Below are 18,029 nucleotides of genomic sequence, written 5' to 3' on the forward strand. Positions count from 1 at the left end.
TATGTTGTATTTTCCTGTTTATTATGGTACAAATGGTTTGTCTTATCTTTTACATGTTTTGCAAATGTCTATCCAACACGTAATTAGCTAATGCATCTGTTAATGTATTCATGCATCTAGGAATATGATGATATGTAATATAATCAAAATGTCTTTCCAACAGATGGATACGAAGATACATTCGTAAAATTTGAGGGTTCCTGATGGAATATTGCCTGTTGAGTTGAAGGACGACAAGTTGTGAATCTAGGTTGACAACCAATTCTCTGATACCCAGAGCAATGGCTTCTGATAACAGTTTGATGACCGCACTGTACTCAACAATGTTGTTGGTTGTACAACCTAGGCAGATACCTTGAAGGTCAATCAACTCACCGTTAGGGTTATAGATATCCCATGCCCCAGATGATAGGTTCTAAGTACTGCGGCAAGCACCATCAACGAAACCAACATCAAGAGACGCAGATGTCTGCAAAGCAAGAAAAGCATAGTAAACAGGGGGTTTGTTTGAAAACTTATCACACAAAACCATGCTGTACATAAATGAATCACATGCTAATGTACATAAGTAACAATGCAAGATGACCTAAGAATATTACTTTTTGAGGTAAAGCCCATTGCGGGGCTTATCGAGAGGATTTCCTTCATAATCAATAAGTTCATAGGCTCCTTTCTGCAAAACACGTTTTACAATATAGGGCCCATGCCACATAGGTTCGAACTTGCCCACCCCTAGCTTATCATTAGCTTGGTTGTATAGCAGGACTAAATCACCCTCAGAGAAAGCGCGAGGGGAGACCAACTGGTCGAAATGGGTATTGACCCGTTTCTTTTGTGCTTCGATGACCATGGCAGCAAAACGACCAGTCTCATCCAGTCATTCTAAATATAAGAGGCATTCCTCTTGAGGTGATGTTTTAGGGAGGAGTTCAACAACTAGCTTAAGTGAAGGAATCTCACATTCGATTGGTAATGTTGCTTCCACACCGTAGATTAGCTGGAACGGTGTGAAACCAGTGGCATCTTTGGTTGAAGTTCGGTAGGCCCACTGAGCTGAAAAAATCATGAGATGCCAATTTCACTTGTGCATCCCAATAGTACATTGAAGCATGGTGACCAAAACTTTGTTCACAGCTTCAACTTGGCCGTTGGCCTGAGGGTAATATGGGGTCAAGCCATTGTGGCACAAGACAAATGCAGATGTCAGTTCTGCCATCATCTAATCTCTGAAATGGGAGCCATGATCTGTGACAATGGCTTGGGGTACACCGAACCTGGAAATAACATGGTTAAAAAGGAATTGAGTTGCCGTCTTACCATCTACAGAATATGTAGGCATTGCCTTAGCACATTTGGTGAAGTAATCCACAACAACGATAATGTAGCCATGCCCCCAACTGAACGAGGGTTACATGTCATATAATCAATGCCCCATTTGGAAAAGGGACCAACAATAATGACGGGGTGTAGGTGAGCATGTGGGGCACACATATTGCGTTGGTAGATTTTGCATTCGTGACACTTGCGGATGACAAGAATGAAGTCTTTGAAGATGGATGGCCATAAATAACCAACGTGAAGGATTTTCTAAACTGTAGCATAACCAGACATATGACCATCACATGCCCCGAAGTGGCAATCATTGAGAACTCTTTAAGCTTCCTCAATCGTGAGGCATCAATGAAGAACAGAATCAACACCGACACGGTATAAAGTATCACCAATAATGTGGTAGGGTTGAGAATGATGTTGAATCCTTCATCGATCATCTTTGGTCAACGTGGACTGAAACGTGGAGGTTTGGAAATGCACGATGATATCACCGTACCATGGATCAAGGGTTCTAATTAGGAAAATGGTCTCATCTGGGAGTTTTTCATCTGCACCAGTAAGGAGAGCTTTGGAGGGAAGGGAACAAATCAATTCAGCGAAAATGAGTGACTTCTTAGATTTGGCCGTAGTGAAGACCAAATCGAATTCTTGCAGGATAACGATCCATTTAGAATACTTGCCCCCCAACAACTGACGAATTAGGATGTAGGTCATAGGGTTGCATTCAGAAATCACTGTAGTCATTCGTAAGAGAATATAATGCCAAAAACATTGAACAGCCTGGACGACGGCCAAAGCCACGGCCAAAACCCCACCATTTTTGACTGGGCCACAGCGGTGACCACCAATATCAAGAGGCAGCTTACAAAGTGTAAGCGAGGAGGAGTGAAACAGTTCGGGTACGACTCAATTGTGGTGTCGTTCCTCTTGGAACGATTACCTATTTTTCAGATTCAGGGAGCTATAGTGGTTGATCCATTGCCACGAGAGCCTAGGATGGCTCACTGGGCAGCACTGATGCCCAGAGGAGGAGGGGGCCAGTAGATGTCCTGGCGGCCCGAGTTCTTTATATGGCTCCACCGTTAGCTGATTATGGTGGAGGATTGGCCATACGCGGGGACTGATTTCACCGAGGATCCAGATCTCCCATTGCCAGAGGGAGAGGAGTGGGACGAGGAGCTGGGTATGATCTCTTTGTTTTTTGATGTTTTATGTATTTTTTGCTTTTGTCAATACATGCATGTTCTGATGACAGTTGTATGTATATGCAGACGTTGGCTCAGAGCGACCAGCTGGCTTGTCTCCCGTAGCGCGGAGGTCTAGCCCACAGCTGACCCTCAAGCAGAGGGTGCTGTGGGGGAAGAGCTGGTTCAGAATCTCGAGGGACTCACTCAAGGGATTCCGGATTACGCTAGATTGGCGGATGTGCCCTTTGCATACTAGAGGCACACAGTGGGGGTGCCGAGTCGTATCCATCGTCTGTTGAGACGCTTGGTGCGCGTGGTGACGTGCTATCATGAGCACCACCGCGATTAGACTTCTAGGCTTCTTTTATGCATATTTTTTGAGGGACATTTTGTCTCCGGATGTATCAGGATGAACATGTATTATTTTTTGAACTATATAATGCACGTGGTGCAAACATTGCGACACACATATGCCTATTTCTAGATGGATCTTCCTCACATGTGATGATGTGTTATATGCTATGCGAATATTTGACACAAAATGTAATCTAATGTATCAGTTGCATAACAAATGACCCATTGTGAAATGTATTTACACACACGTATATTTTATTTTTACACAAGCTTGAAAATACACATGATAATCACATATGCAAACTATGCTTGGAGATGATTTTATTTTTTATGCAAGCTTAAAAGCACTCACACACATGCAAACTATGCTTGAAGATGATTTTATTTTTTATGAAAGCTTAAAAGCACTCACACACATGCAAACTATGCTTGAAAATAAAGGAACAAGCATGCGCCCCAGCATGGTGTCTCAATTCGAGGTACATGCCCCCCAAGCTTCAGTCCATTGAAAATGGAGTGAAGGTTGACATTACTGTTATTGTGCTCGAATTGCACGAGCTCTTGTTTCATTATTTTAATGAGGTTGACACAGGTAAAAGAACTATCCTCGTAACACTTTGTTTTGTTTTTTAATGAGGTTGTTACAAGATCAAAACTATCCTCGGGACACAAGCTTAAACCAGGGAGGACTCTACTTGTTGGAAATGCGCATGCCCCCAGTGCAATGGCGCAGGATGAGGTACATGCCCCCACAATCTTCATTGCATTCAACAAAGAGGATGGAATGAAGCTTCACGAGATCTTAATTCAAAGACGCGATTGGAAAGGGGGAATTGTTTCATTTTCTAACGAGCTTGACACAAGATCAAGAACTATGCTCGGGACTCTTTGTTTCATTTTTTAACGAGCTTGACACAAGACAAGGAACTGTGCTTCAGACTCTTTGTTTCATTTTTTAATGAGCTTGACACAAGACAAGAAACTGTGCTCCAGACTCTTTTTTTCATTTTTTAACGAGCTTGACACAAGACAAGGAACTGTGCTCCGACACCTAGTTTCATTGTTTAAGGAGCTTGACACAGGGAAACGAACTATGCTCCAATGGAACTTCACCATAATGAATAGGAAGTTGAGGCTCCCAAGAGTGCCACTCCTGATGGAAGGCCAACATCTTGGAAGTCAGGGCCCAATGCCTCCAGGACACTATGCACGACGGCGGTATCACTGGATCCAGGCATGGGATAGGTGGCCACGTAGTTGATCTGTGGTGGGGCAGATGCAACTGGTGGATGAAAACCAGGAGGGGAAGACAACTGCGCAGGAGGCACTTGGGGACAGACGAACGATAATTGATCTTTCGTCGCTATTCTTCCATAGTGTTGAAAGCAAACCACCCGAAAAAGTGAAGAGACCAGGGCCCCCATGGCATAAACATAGTCACGGCCAAGGAGAAGACTGAAGTCTAAAGCACCTTGGGTAACCGATACGTCTATATAGACGGTCTTGCCTCCCAAAGTAATAGGGAACTGTGGAAGGATCCCTAATGGTTGACTAGTTCCTCCGTCAAAAGCCGTCAGATTCGGTGCGGCTGGCACAAGCTGTGGGGAACCCAAGGCTTGCCAAGTAGTGGCAGGCATAAGACTAACCGATGCTCCCTCATCCAACATAGTGCCAGGTAGCGCCTTATTATAGGCATGTACCGTGACCCAGAAAGGCACATGGGATGGAAGGCGGGAGGTAGTCAAACGACTCCAGTCGAAGGAAACCACTGAACTACTTGGTGGGGGAATCATATGATTGCACCTCTGCTCTAAAGGAACTGAAGCAGGACTCTTGGGAGCAGCTGGGATAGGAGAGTCATTTCCGGACTCAGGAGAATCTGAGGAGACGAGAAGAACATAGGAGTGATGCTCTTTCAAAACAGAGTGATCGACGGGTGGTGAGCTCGAATCGACACTCTTTTCGACCAATCGTTGGTCTGGAACAGGCTGGGCACAGCCAGGTTCGGGAAGAGGAGGCTGGACAAGAGAAGAATATGAATCAATCTCTTTGTCAGCAGGGGAACGATCTGCGGCTACAGAGAGACGTTGATAACCAACGGGAAGTTGGGGTGAAGGAGCTGTAAGACTTTCCAAGACAACGGAGGCTTTATCCATGAGTGGACAAAGGTGAAAGGGATGATTGCCTTCGCAAAGTCTACAAGGGATTCAAATCTTCCCTTTTCCCTTATCATTCCCAACTAATAAGGTAGCATTACCGTGAGCTTCAGAGGACGATGAGGGGCGGGCCGGATCGAGAGACCATACTTCTAGTACCCTGGGAATGCCAGGACAATCGCGAAGAAGATGGTCCTCCTTGCATAATCGACAAGGAAACCTCCGCGGAAGGGGGCTCGACTTCAGGTATACTTGAGGGTGTAGCTGCACTTGTAACCTCTCCCTTAGGAGCCTTCTTCTTCTTCGTCTTCTTCTTCTTCTTCTTAGCCACCTAGTTACTCGAATCTAGACTTTCACTAGGTGAAGTAGAAGATGAGGACGTAGAAGTGGGAGTAGAAGGGGAGAGATCCACCTTAGAATCAACATGATGTTGTTCAAGTCGAGGGATGGATTGACTAGACGGTGAGACGGTAGGGACCAAAGAGGTTGAGAACAACCAAACCGGAAACCCAACAGTTAACCCTGGGAGGGACAACGTTGCCATATAAGGAGCACCAACATTTCCAAAAGGAGCGAAATGACCAGGGTTCCCGTCAGAGGGGATCCCTGGGTTGGTGAACCCTGGAAAAGTTGCCATCGAGAACGAAAAAAACCTACTCAAGCTAACGCAAACAAATCTAACCAGGTAATGTTAATCGTGGCCAAATAAATTTTAAGACGCAAGGACACAACTTGACCTTTTCATGTTTTAAGAGTCGAGAAAAGGACAAAAAGATGACTCTAGTCTCCTTCGAATGTTTAGTGAGCCCGAAGTGACAAATGATCAGACGAGCCTTTTCGTTTAAGGAGTCTGAAAAGGATCAAAAGTGACTACTCTGGAGAGCTAGGCAAAAAGGTTTACCAAACAAATCCGTAAAACTGCATATACACCTTGGCAGTCGTATGAAAACCAAGGACTTCCTGTATGGCAGTCAATCTTCCCGAATGCTGTGTTCGGTGCGTTACAGCTTGCAAGGCGGCAGACAGGGCTTCCTGTGGATAAAGGATGATAACCTAGTGGGGTCTCCCCATATACTCGACGGTACGTGGGAGCTCAAGTCCATGCTAGACCACTTGTTGTGTCACGGAAGGAGGAATCACCCAACCTTAAGTGAAACAAAAGTGACTAGGTTTAACGACACCGGGGCACGTCTCTAGCCTAGACTTCTAAACAGTGAGCGTTATGTTCCAATGCATTTTTAAGTTTATTCAGTTCATTTTAGGTTGATCTTGAATTAGGTTTCAATTTCCAGGTCCTACCGTATGTAATCTCTCACAATTCCCTAAATGCAAGCTATATGCCAAAAAGTATCATTTCGTTCGATGAACACTAACTACGAGAGAGTTGAGAACTTTTCAATCAAACAAAATGACCATAAACAATCAAGAATCACTCTAATGCAGCTAATGGAAATAAACGGAACTTTTCTTTAAAGTCACTAATCAATGAAAATATCTAATTTCCATTAACTAATTCAACGCAAAAGAGACTATTCGTTTTCTTTTCAGTGGAAAAGTGCACTAAACAAATTTTGAGAGATAATAACACCGAGTAAAAGAGACAAATTTCACTCAATGAGAACACAATCAAGTCCCCAAAACACCAAGGCAGTCCTTCAAACCAAAAAGAAAACACAAAGACCTCTATGAGCTATGTGATCTAAGCCCAAACGAAGCCAAGCGAAATCCAAGCGGAAAAGAAGCAAATCGCTTGAATAACAATAAAAAGCTTTGACAACCACTGAGCAAGTGCAAAAGAGTAATCACAAAGTCGACTGGATGATCAAAGAACCCAAGACTCCTATGGAAGGCTCGATGCACAAAGCCACTAGATGCCCTAGGGCTGAAATGTGAAATCGATGGAAAGAGGCAAACACCCGAAGGATGGAGGTCGAAAACCAGTCAAACAAGGATCAAACACACACCAGTAATTGAAAAAGATGTGGCAAGATACAAATCCAAGCTCAGAGGGCTTGCAAATAAGCAAACTGGAAAAGTTGACAGGCCAGGCGCGACTGTCAGGCTGTAACTCTTGCTTTAAAGGGATTGGCGTGGGTTGTCTTTGAGCAACATGCGCCAACTGGCACAATTGTCAAGGAAAAAATCACGCTAATCAAGTTTGCTAGATCAAAAATAAAAACAGGCGGTCCAAGGCTTGGTTAACAGTATCCAGGCAGGCCAGGAAGCAAGAGACAGCAAAAAATCCAACCCAGAAAGCTATCTAAGCAATCAAACAAGAGAACCGAAGAGACAAGAAAACTCCAAGTTGTTTAGTCCTTAAACCAAACCGGAGATCGACTGAAGTGGCGTTGATCTACTCTGCTAATGCAAAGCAATAGCGTTTCGAAGGCTATCTGGCCGTACTTCAGGCTCCGTCTAAAGTTTACAAATCAAACAACAAGCTAACTCCCTAGTGGAGTCGCCAAATTGTTGTGGAGGTAAATCCCCTTTGCGGACATAGGCGATCCCTACTAGCCCAGACCGGGTCTAGCAATAATCAAACAATGCTATCACGCAAGTTCCTAATTGCAAATTAAAGGTGGATGATGAGAACCTACTTGGATTCCAACGCTAATATTCGTAGAAGAGACGTCGCTCTCGTTCCTTTTCTTCGGCCGGTCACGATCCCCACGATCTCCGTGATTGGACACCTGCACATGCAAACAACAACACAAATACAAGCATAAAATCCAATAAATGCAATTATATATCAGTCAGAAAAGATATAACTCAACATCAATCATTACAAAGGACAATGAGAGTGGAACCATAATGATAGTCATCTATTATTGATAAACAACAAAGAAGAATTCAACCATAGTTCTGACGTCAAATCCTCCTTTGGCTGGGTGATCAGCTACACAAGTCTTGCAAAGCTTGTTGGGATGGGAAACAAGCCTCTATCTCCTTGGCGACAAGAATCTCCTCACTTAGATTTGGCCTTATGGATGCAAAGAAGGCTCTTGCAACTTCAATCTTTTGAACTCCTGGAACTCTTACTATCACTAACACTAGCTTGCCCAAGGCATAGGGACAAGCTTTTATAGATAGAGGGGAAGGAGATAAGATCAATCACAATTTCCATGGGATTGGCTTTATCACTTAGAAGCTTCCATGAAAGGTGGAAAACCACTTCCCTTCTATGGAGATTCAAAGCCAAACCATCCTATCTCAACATGGATTCAGTTGGTGAATGGGTTAAGGAGAACCTTCAGAAGTTTGTTTGTTAAAAACTTTACCCAACTGGGTTGGCGCGAGTGCGACTCTGAGACAGAGCGCCAACTGGCGCGCCCTCTTTAGAGGATTTCCCCCATTGGCGTGGGAAGTACACTGCGGACCCGCGCTAATGCAAAAAGGGCTGTTTTTATGGGTATACTGCAGGAGATGTCTTCAGGGCATATGAAGCTCACACTTAGAGGAATATAATGCAAGTGGTTTCAGGTTATGTCACTTCTCACAAGTCCCGTAATGAGTCCTCCAATGTGCGGGAGAGGGGAAACAGGACGGTGATAAACGGTGACAAATTACTGTGTAATAGATGCCCCCTAAAGCATGAGGCCCGAGGGAGAGAGAGGGGTGAAATGCTTTTACAAGAAAATGCGTAACTGAAAACACTGCTGCCGGAGAACCTCCGTAATGAAGCACAACTGATATCTCAAGTACATGATATATGTGGTATGGGCGCAGCCATCCATAACATAGCACACAAGAATCTAGATCCAAGGTATGGGCACAGCCATCCAGTGAGGATCGATAAATAGACTCAGGCATGGTCGTAGCCATCCAGTGAATGAGTCATGTAATGATCGTAATAAGCCACAAATCGTAGCCTGGATTCCAACAAACAAAATCCAGGGTCTTGCGCTCCATCTCGACCCGAACAGAGTACAAGTTCAGGCATGCGAATACATGAGTTGGAGTCGAACATGCATGAACATCGTCTGATTACCAACCAATAGTGAAAATTGTTAACAGACGCGAGAGGTACCACCAATAATGACAATGGCTCTCAAGGTACTATAGGTACAATCTACGGCGTGCGAATGAGTGAGATGGCGTCGAACACCCGTAGAATCATTCGATCGGAGGCCAATGATGAAAACCTCTCGTCGAACACGAAGAACTTGCCATTGAGGCATGCAGGCTCCAAGGCACCGGAAGGGAGTCTCTAAATCAGCTTCCTGGATAATGAGCTGACGTCGACAAGAAGTGACCTTGATCAAAGGTGGGCCATAGTGTTTCCCACATCATTGACACGAGACAGAGGAAGAATGTTGTGGTGCATCAAAATTATGTGAGGTATCAGAGGGAGGTTGTAATTCTGTAGAGGTCAACTTCTCTTGAACATATCGGCGACATGACAGTGGACTTGGCAGTATTTGACATCAACGGATCAAAGGTCATGGTGACGAGGCAATGAGTAGATGAGAGGTCAAACAGGATCACCCAAAACCCACGGAGGCAAGTGAAAAGCGAGATGAGATGTCCCCACCTAGACACGAAAGCAAACAAGTGCCATGTTCAAGAGCAACATACTGCCGACACGACAATTATTATGGGTCCATTTTCCCCACCATTTCTGGCGAGTACCCCAGTTATTTTTAACAAGCTTGACGGGGATAGCATATGCTTGTGAGGCGTCATTCCGACGGGATCTGATGTCATCAGGTTTTAACGAGCCTGACAAAGGAAAAACTCGGCGCCTTTTCATGTTTAGAGAGTTTGAAAAGACAGCAGAAAAGTGAACTCCAGGGGGGTCCTTTTTCGTAAAGTTGTGTCTCGCGAGCCCGAAAAAGTATAAAACAATGCTCGAAAGAACCGCCCGATCATTACGATCGAGGAGTACTTTTCATATGTAGTGACATCGACCTGAAAAAGTAAAAAAGCGATTGATATCACGTCGTTTCGTAACCATTAACGAGCCTGAAACGACAAAGACCCGACAATCTTTTGTTTTTTACACGGTCGAAAAAGAGTTTAAAGACGACCACCTCTTATTTCCATTTAACGAGTCAAGAGGGAACTCGGCAATCTTTTCATCTTTAAACGGTCGGAAAAGAGCTGAAAGTAGACCTTAAAGTAACTTTTTCGTGTGTTTACCGAGCCTGAAAAAGTGTAAAATATAGCTCGTTTCGTCGCCTAAGTTGTACAAACACCTGTCGCTGCACAAAAAAGGGTGTAAAATCCATTTTTGACACAAATATATTCATAAAATATTCATGAAATGACTTTTTAAACCTATTGAGGGTCAAAAAAAAAATTATAAAATGGGTGAAATAGTAAAAACAAGAATTACTTTTCACTTTTACCCTTTGAGAGTGACATTTGGAGCTTTTGGTGTGCGATCTTCAAGCGACGATTGCGACAAATCCGGGTGACCAATTGGAGCACCGTCAGTGTCAGGTAAGAGGCCTCTTTCTTTGCTCCATTTCCATACCTTTTTCATGCTTTTTGTTCCCTGATTGAGCCTCTGCAAGGAGGATTTCAAAATTTAGGGCCGCGCCCATTGGCGTGGGTATTCAGCACGGACCCGCGCTAATGGGGCAATTTTTCTAAAGGGTTCGCGCCTATTGGCGCGACTATTTTGGAAACAGTCATGCAAACCGCGCAACCTAATTTTTCCTTTGAAATTTCCCATTGCATTTTAAATTTGTCTGGATTGTAGGCTTACTAGTGTTCTAATAATGATTTATTCATCCTTGTGGGTGCAGGAAAACAGGCAAAATGGTGGTGGAATGGAAAGAAAGGGAACATGATGTCGTAGATGCCTTGGCTATAGAGGACGAGGGATGCATGAACACTTTAAGAGACTATGGTCTCAAGAAATTTTTCCTCACATCTTACCTGCGAGTTCAGCCCGAGCTATTGCAGTTTATAATTGACGCTTGGGATATTGATGACCAAGTATTCCGCTTACGGGACCAAGCATTAGAGCTTGATGTGTCCGATGTGTATTTCATCACTGGGTTGTCACGGAGAGGGGCGAGGCCCATCTTGACTAGAAGTAGACCTTCCGGGGAGAAGATGAGTGAAGTGATTGACCGAGTGTGTCCAGGGGCACAATTTGGGAAAATCAGTGCCAAGGTGGACATCGCCACCGTTCCGGACTTGGTTCTCAGGGTGATACTGTTCACCATCACTCGTGCAGCCGGGGTATAGGCGCCCCATGAGGCGAGCAAGAATCATCTGCTACTAGCGACAGAATGCCTCAACCCCACCATTTTTGACTGGGCCACAGCGGTGACCACCAATATCAAGAGGCAGCTTACAAAGTGTAAGCGAGGAGGAGTGAAACAGTTCGGGTACGACTCAATTGTGGTGTCGTTCTTCTTGGAACGATTACCCATTTTTCAGATTCAGGGAGCTATAGTGGCTGATCCATTGCCACGAGAGCCTAGGATGGCTCGCTGGGCAGCACTGATGCCCAGAGGAGGAGGGGGCCAGCAGATGTCCTGGCGGCCCGAGTTCTTTATATGGCTCCGCCGTCAGCTGATTATGGTGGAGGATTGGCCATACGCGGGGACTGATTTCACCGAGGATCCAGATCTCCCACTGCCAGAGGGAGAGGAGTGGGACGAGGAGCTGGGTATGATCTCTTTGTTTTTTGATGTTTTATGTATTTTTTGTTTTTGTCAATACATGCATGTTCTGATGACAGTTGTATGTATATGCAGACGTTGGCCCAGAGCGACCAGCTGGCTTGTCTCCCGTAGTGTGGAGGGTCCAGCCCACAGCTGACCCTCAAGCAGAGGGTGCCGTGGGGGAAGAGCTGGTTCAGAATCTCGAGGGACTCACTTGAGGGATTCCAGATTATGCTAGATTGGCGGATGTGCCCTTTGCATACCAGAGGCACACAGTGGGGGTGCCGAGTCATATCCATCGTCTGTTGAGACGCTTAGTGCGTGCGGTGACGTGCTATCATGAGCACCACCGCGATTAGACTTCTAGGCTTCTTTTATGCATATTTTTTGAGGGACATGTCGTCTCCGGATGTATCAGGATGAACATGTATTATTTTTTGAACTATATAATGCATGTGGTGCAAACATTGCGACACACATATGCCTATTTCTAGATGGATCTTCCTCACATGTGATGATGTGTTATATGCTATGCGAATATCTGACACAAAATGTAATCTAATGTATCAGTTGCGTAACAAACGACCCATTGTGAAATATATTTACACGCACGTATATTTTATTTTTACACAAGCTTGAAAACACACATGATAATCACATATGCAAACTATGCTTGGAGATGATTTTATTTTTTATGCAAGCTTAAAAGCACTCACACACATGCAAACTATGCTTGAAGATGATTTTATTTTTTATGCAAGCTTAAAAGCACTCACACACATGCAAACTATGCTTGAAAATAAAGGAACGGGCATGCCCCCCAGCATGGTGTCTCAATTCGAGGTACATGCCCCCCAAGCTTCAGTCCATTGAAAATGGAGTGAAGGTTGACATTACTGTTATTGCGCTCGAATTGCACGAGCTCTTGTTTCATTATTTTAACGAGGTTGACACAGGTAAAAGAACTATCCTCGTAACACTTTGTTTCGTTTTTTAACGAGGTCGTTACAAGATCAAAACTATCCTCGGGACACAAGCTTGAACCAGGGAGGACTCTGCTTGTTGGAAATGCGCATGCCCCCAGTGCAATGGCGCAGGATGAGGTACATGCCCCCCAAGCTTCATTTCATTCAACAAAGTGGATAGAATGAAGCTTCACGAGATCTTAATTGAAAGACGCGATTGGAAAGGGGGAATTGTTTCATTTTTTAACGAGCTTGACACAAGATCAAGAACTATGCTTGGGACTTTTTGTTTCATTTTTTAATGAGCTTGACACAAGACGAGGAACTGTGCTCTGGACTCTTTGTTTCATTTTTTAACGAGCTTGACACAAGACAAGGAACTGTGCTTCGGACTCTTTGTTTCATTTTTTAACGAGCTTGACACAAGACAAGGAACTGTGCTCTGACACCTAGTTTCATTGTTTAAGGAGCTTGACACAGGGAAACAAACTATGCTCCAATGGAACTTCACCATAATGAATAGGAAGTTGAGGCTCCCAAGAGTGCCACTCCTGATGGAAGGCCAACATCTTGGAAGTCAGGGCCCAATGCCTCCAGGACACTATGCACGACGGTGGTATCACTGGATCCAGGCATGGGATAGGTGGCCACGTAGTTGATCTGTGGTGGGGCAGATGCAACTGTTGGATGAAAACCAGGAGGGGAGGACAACTGCGCAGGAGGCCCCTGGGGACGGACGAACGATAATTGATCTATCGTCACTATTCTTCCATCGTGTGGAAAGCAAACCACCCAGAAAAGTGAAGAGACCAGGGCCCCCATGGCATAAACATAGTCACGGCCAAGGAGAAGACTGGAGTCTAAAGCACCTTGGGTAACCGATACATCTATATAGACGGTCTTGCCTCCCAAAGTAACAGGGAATTGTGGAAGGATCCCTAATGGTTGACTAGTTCCTCCGTCAAAAGCCGTCAGATTCAGTGCGGCTGGCACAAGCTGTGGGGAACCCAAGGCTTGCCAAGTAGTGGCAGGCATAAGACTAACCGATGCTCCTTCATCCAACACAGTGCCAGGTAGCGCCTTATTATTGGCATGTACCATGACCCAGAAAGGCACATGGGATGGAAGGCGGGAGGTAGTCAAACGACTCCAGTCGAAGGAAACGACTGAACTACTTGGTGGGGGAATCATATGATTGCCCCTATGCTCTAAAGGAACTGAAGCAGGACTCTCGGGAGCAGCTGGGATAGGAGAGTCATGTCCGGACTCAGGAGAATCTGAGGAGACGAGAAGAACATGGGAGTGATGCTCTTATGAAACAGAGTGATCGACGGGTTGTGAACTCGAATTGACACTCTTTCCGACCAATGGTTGGTCTGGAATAGGTTGGGCACAGCCAGGTTCGGGAAGAGGAGGCTGGAAAAGAGAAGAATATGAATCAATCTCTTTGTCAGCAGGGGAACGATCTGCGGCTACAGAGAGATGTTGATAACCAACGGGAAGTTGGGGTGAAGGAGCTGTAAGACTTTCCAAGACAACGGAGGCTTTATCCATAAGTGGACAAAGGTGAAGGGGATGATTGCCTTCAGAAAGTCTACAGGGGATTCGAATCTTCCCCTTTCCCTTACCATTCCCAACTGATAAGGTAGCATCGCCGTGAGCTTCAGAGGACGATGAGGGGCGAGCCAGATCGCGAGACCATACTTCTAGTACCCTGGGAATGCCAAGACAATCGCGAAGAAGATGGTCCTCCTTGCATAATCGACAAGGAAACTTGACCTTCCGCGGAGGAGCGGAAGGGGGCTCGACTTCAGGTATACTTGAGGGGGTAGATGCACTTGTAACCTCTCCCTTAGGAGCCTTCTTCTTCTTCGTCTTCTTCTTCTTCTTAGCCACCTGGTTACTCGAATCTAGACTTTCACCAGGTGAAGTAGAAGATGAGGACGTAGAAGTGGGCGTAGAAGGGGAGAGATCCACCTTAGAATCAACATGATGTTGTTCAGGTGGAGGGACGGATTGACTAGACGGTGAGACGGTAGGGACCAAAGAGGTTGAGAACAACCAAACTGGCAACCCAACAGTTAACCCTGGGAGGGACAACGTTGCCATATAAGGAGCACCAACATTTCCAAAAGGAGCGAAATGACCAGGGTTCCCGTCAGAGGGGATCCCTGGGTTGGTGAACCCCGGAAAAGTTGCCATCGAGAACGAAAAAAAACCTACTCAAGCTAACGCAAACAAGATCTAACCAGGTAATGTTAATCGCGGCCAAATAAATTTTAAGATGCAAGGACACAACTTGACCTTTTCATGTTTTAAGAGTCGAGAAAAGGACAAAAAGATGACTCTAGTCTCCTTCGAATGTTTAGTGAGCCCGAAGTGACAAATGCTCAGATGAGCCTTTTCGTTTAAGGAGTCTGAAAAGGATCAAAAGTGACTACTCTGGAGAGCTAGGCAAAAAGGTTTACCAAACAAATTCGTAAAACTACATATACACCTTGGCATTCGTATGAAAACCAAGGACTTCCCATACGGTAGTCAATCTTCCCGAATGTTGTGTTCGGTGTGTTACGGCTTGCAAGGTGGAAAACACAGCTTCCTGTGGATAAAGGATGATAACCTAGTGGGGTCTCCACATATACTCGACGGTACGTAGGAGCTCAAGTCCGTGCTAGACCACTTGTTGTGTCATGGAAGGAGGAATCACCCAACCTTAAGTGAAACAAAAGTGACTAGGTTTAACGACGCCGGAGCACGTCTCTAGCCTAGACTTCTAAACAGTGAGCGTTATGTTCCAATGCGTTTTTAAGTTCATTCAGTTCATTTTAGGTTGATCTTGAATTAGGTTTCAATTTCCAGGTCCTACCCTATGTAATCTCTCACAATTCCCTAAATGCAAGCTATATGCCAAAAAGTATCATTTCGTTCGATGAACACTAACTACGAGAGAGTTGAGAACTTTTCAATCAAACAAAATGACCATAAACAATCAAGAATCACTCTAATGCAACTAATGGCAATAAACAAAACTTTTCTTTAAAGTCACTAATCAATGAAAATCTCTAATTTCCATTAACTAATTCAACGCAAAAGAGACTGTTCGTTTTCTTTTCAATGGCAAAGTGCACTAAACAAATTTTGAGAGATAATAACACCGAGTAAAAGAGACAAATTTCACTCAATGAGAACGCAATCAAGTCCCCAAAACACCAAGGCAGTCCTTCAAACCAAAAAGAAAACACAAAGACCTCTATGAGCTATGTGATCTAAGCCCAAACGAAGCCAAGCGAAATCCAAGCGGAAAAGAAGCAAATCGCTTGAATAACAATAAAAAGCTTTGACAACCACTGAGCAAGTGCAAAAGAGTAATCACAAAGTCGACTGGATGATCAAAGAACCCAAGACTCCTACGGAAGGCTCGATGCACAAAGCCACTAGATGCCCTAGGGCTGAAATGTGAAATCGATGGAAAGAGGCAAACACCCGAAGGATGGAGGTTGAAAACCAGTGAAACAAGGATCAAGCACACACCAGTAATTGAAAAAGATGTGGCAAGATACAAATCCAAGCTCAGAGGGCTTGCAAATAAGTAAACTGGAAAAGTTGACAGGCTAGGCGCGACTGTCAGGTTGTAACTCACGCTTTAAAGGGATTGGCGCGGGTTGTCTTTGAGCAACATGCGCCAACTGGCGCGACTGTCAAGGAAAAAATCGTGCTAATCAAGTTTTCTAGATCAAAAATAAAAACAGGCGGTCCAAGGCTTGGTTAACAGTATCCAGGCAGGCCAGGAAGCAAGAGACAACAAAAAATCCAACCCAGAAAGCTATCTAAGCAATCAAACAAGAGAACCGAAGAGACAAGACAACTCCAAGTTGTTTAGTTTGTAAACCAAACTGGAGATTGACTGAAGTGGCATTGATCTACTTCGCTAATGCAAAGCAATAGCGTTTCGAAGGCTATCTAGTCGTACTTCAGGCTCCGTCTAAAGTTTACAAATCAAACAATAAGCTAACTCCCCAGTGGAGTCGCCAAATTGTTGTGGAGGTAAATCCCCTCTATGGACAGAGGTGATCCCTACTAGCCCAGACAGGGTCTAGCAACAATCAAACAATGCTATCACGCAAGTTCCTAATTGCAAATTAAAGGTGGATGATGAGAACCTACTTGGATTCCAACGCTAATATTCGTAGAAGAGACGTCACTCTCGTTCCTTTGCTTCGGCCGGTCACGATCCCCACGATTTCCGTGATTGGACACCTGCACATTCAAAGAACAACACAAATACAAGCATAAAATCCAATAGATGCAATTATATATCAGTCAGAAAATATATAACTCAACATCAATCATTACAAAGGAAAATGAGAGTGGAACCATAATGATAGTCATCTATTATTGATAAACAACAAAGAAGAATGCAACCATAGTTCTGACGTCAAATCCTCCTTTGGCTGGGTGATCAGCTACACAAGTCTTGCAAAGCTTGTTAGGATGGGAAACAAGCCTCTGTCTCCTTGGTGACAAGAATCTCCTCACTTAGATTTGGCCTTATGGATGCAAAGAAGGCTCTTGCAACTTCAATCTTTTGAACTCATGGAACTCTTACTATCACTAGCACTAGCTTGCCCAAGGCATAGAGACAAGCTTTTATAGATAGAGGGGAAGGAGATAAGATCAATCACAATTTCCATGGGATTGGCTTTATCACTTAGAAGCTTCCATGAAAGGTGGCAAACCACTTCCCTTCTATGGAGATTCGAAGCCAAACCATCCTATCTCAACATGGATTCAGTTGGTGAATGGGTTAAGGAGAACCTTCGGAAGTTTGTTTGTTAAAAACTTTACCCAACTGGGTTGGCGCGAGTGCGACTCTGAGACAGAGCGCCAACTGGCGCGCCCTCTTTAGAGGATTTCCCCCATTGGCGTGGGAAGTACACTGCGGACCCGCGCTAATGCAAAAAGGGCTATTTTTATGGGTATACTGCAGGAGATGTCTTCAGGGCATATGAAGCTCACACTTAGAGGAATATAATGCAAGTGGTTTCAGGTTATGTCACTTCTCACAAGTCCCGGAATGAGTCCTCCAATGTACGGGAGAGGGGAAACAGGGACGGTGATAAATGGTGACAAATTACTGTGTAACACTCTTGAAACAAGTAAACAACAACAGTTAACAAACATGATAATAGACAAATTGCAATTCAACCTACTTAACAAGTCAAGAAACATTAAGCCATGAATATGTAATATTACAGAACATGTAGGAAATCAATCAATAGTTTCATATATTAATATTCAAAGAGAGATTACAACCATTCATCTTGACGTCACAGTTTTCCTCTGACAAGGCCAGGTTCCCACACACTGCTTCAAACAACAATAGTTTAAAGACTCTTCCATTTAGGCTACACTCCA

The sequence above is a fragment of the Pinus tabuliformis genome, chromosome 3_2 (genome assembly GCF_031772625.1).
Source record: "Pinus tabuliformis cultivar Carrire ecotype Pingquan chromosome 3_2, CPIR1, whole genome shotgun sequence".
NCBI classification, from domain to species: domain Eukaryota; kingdom Viridiplantae; phylum Streptophyta; class Pinopsida; order Pinales; family Pinaceae; genus Pinus; species Pinus tabuliformis.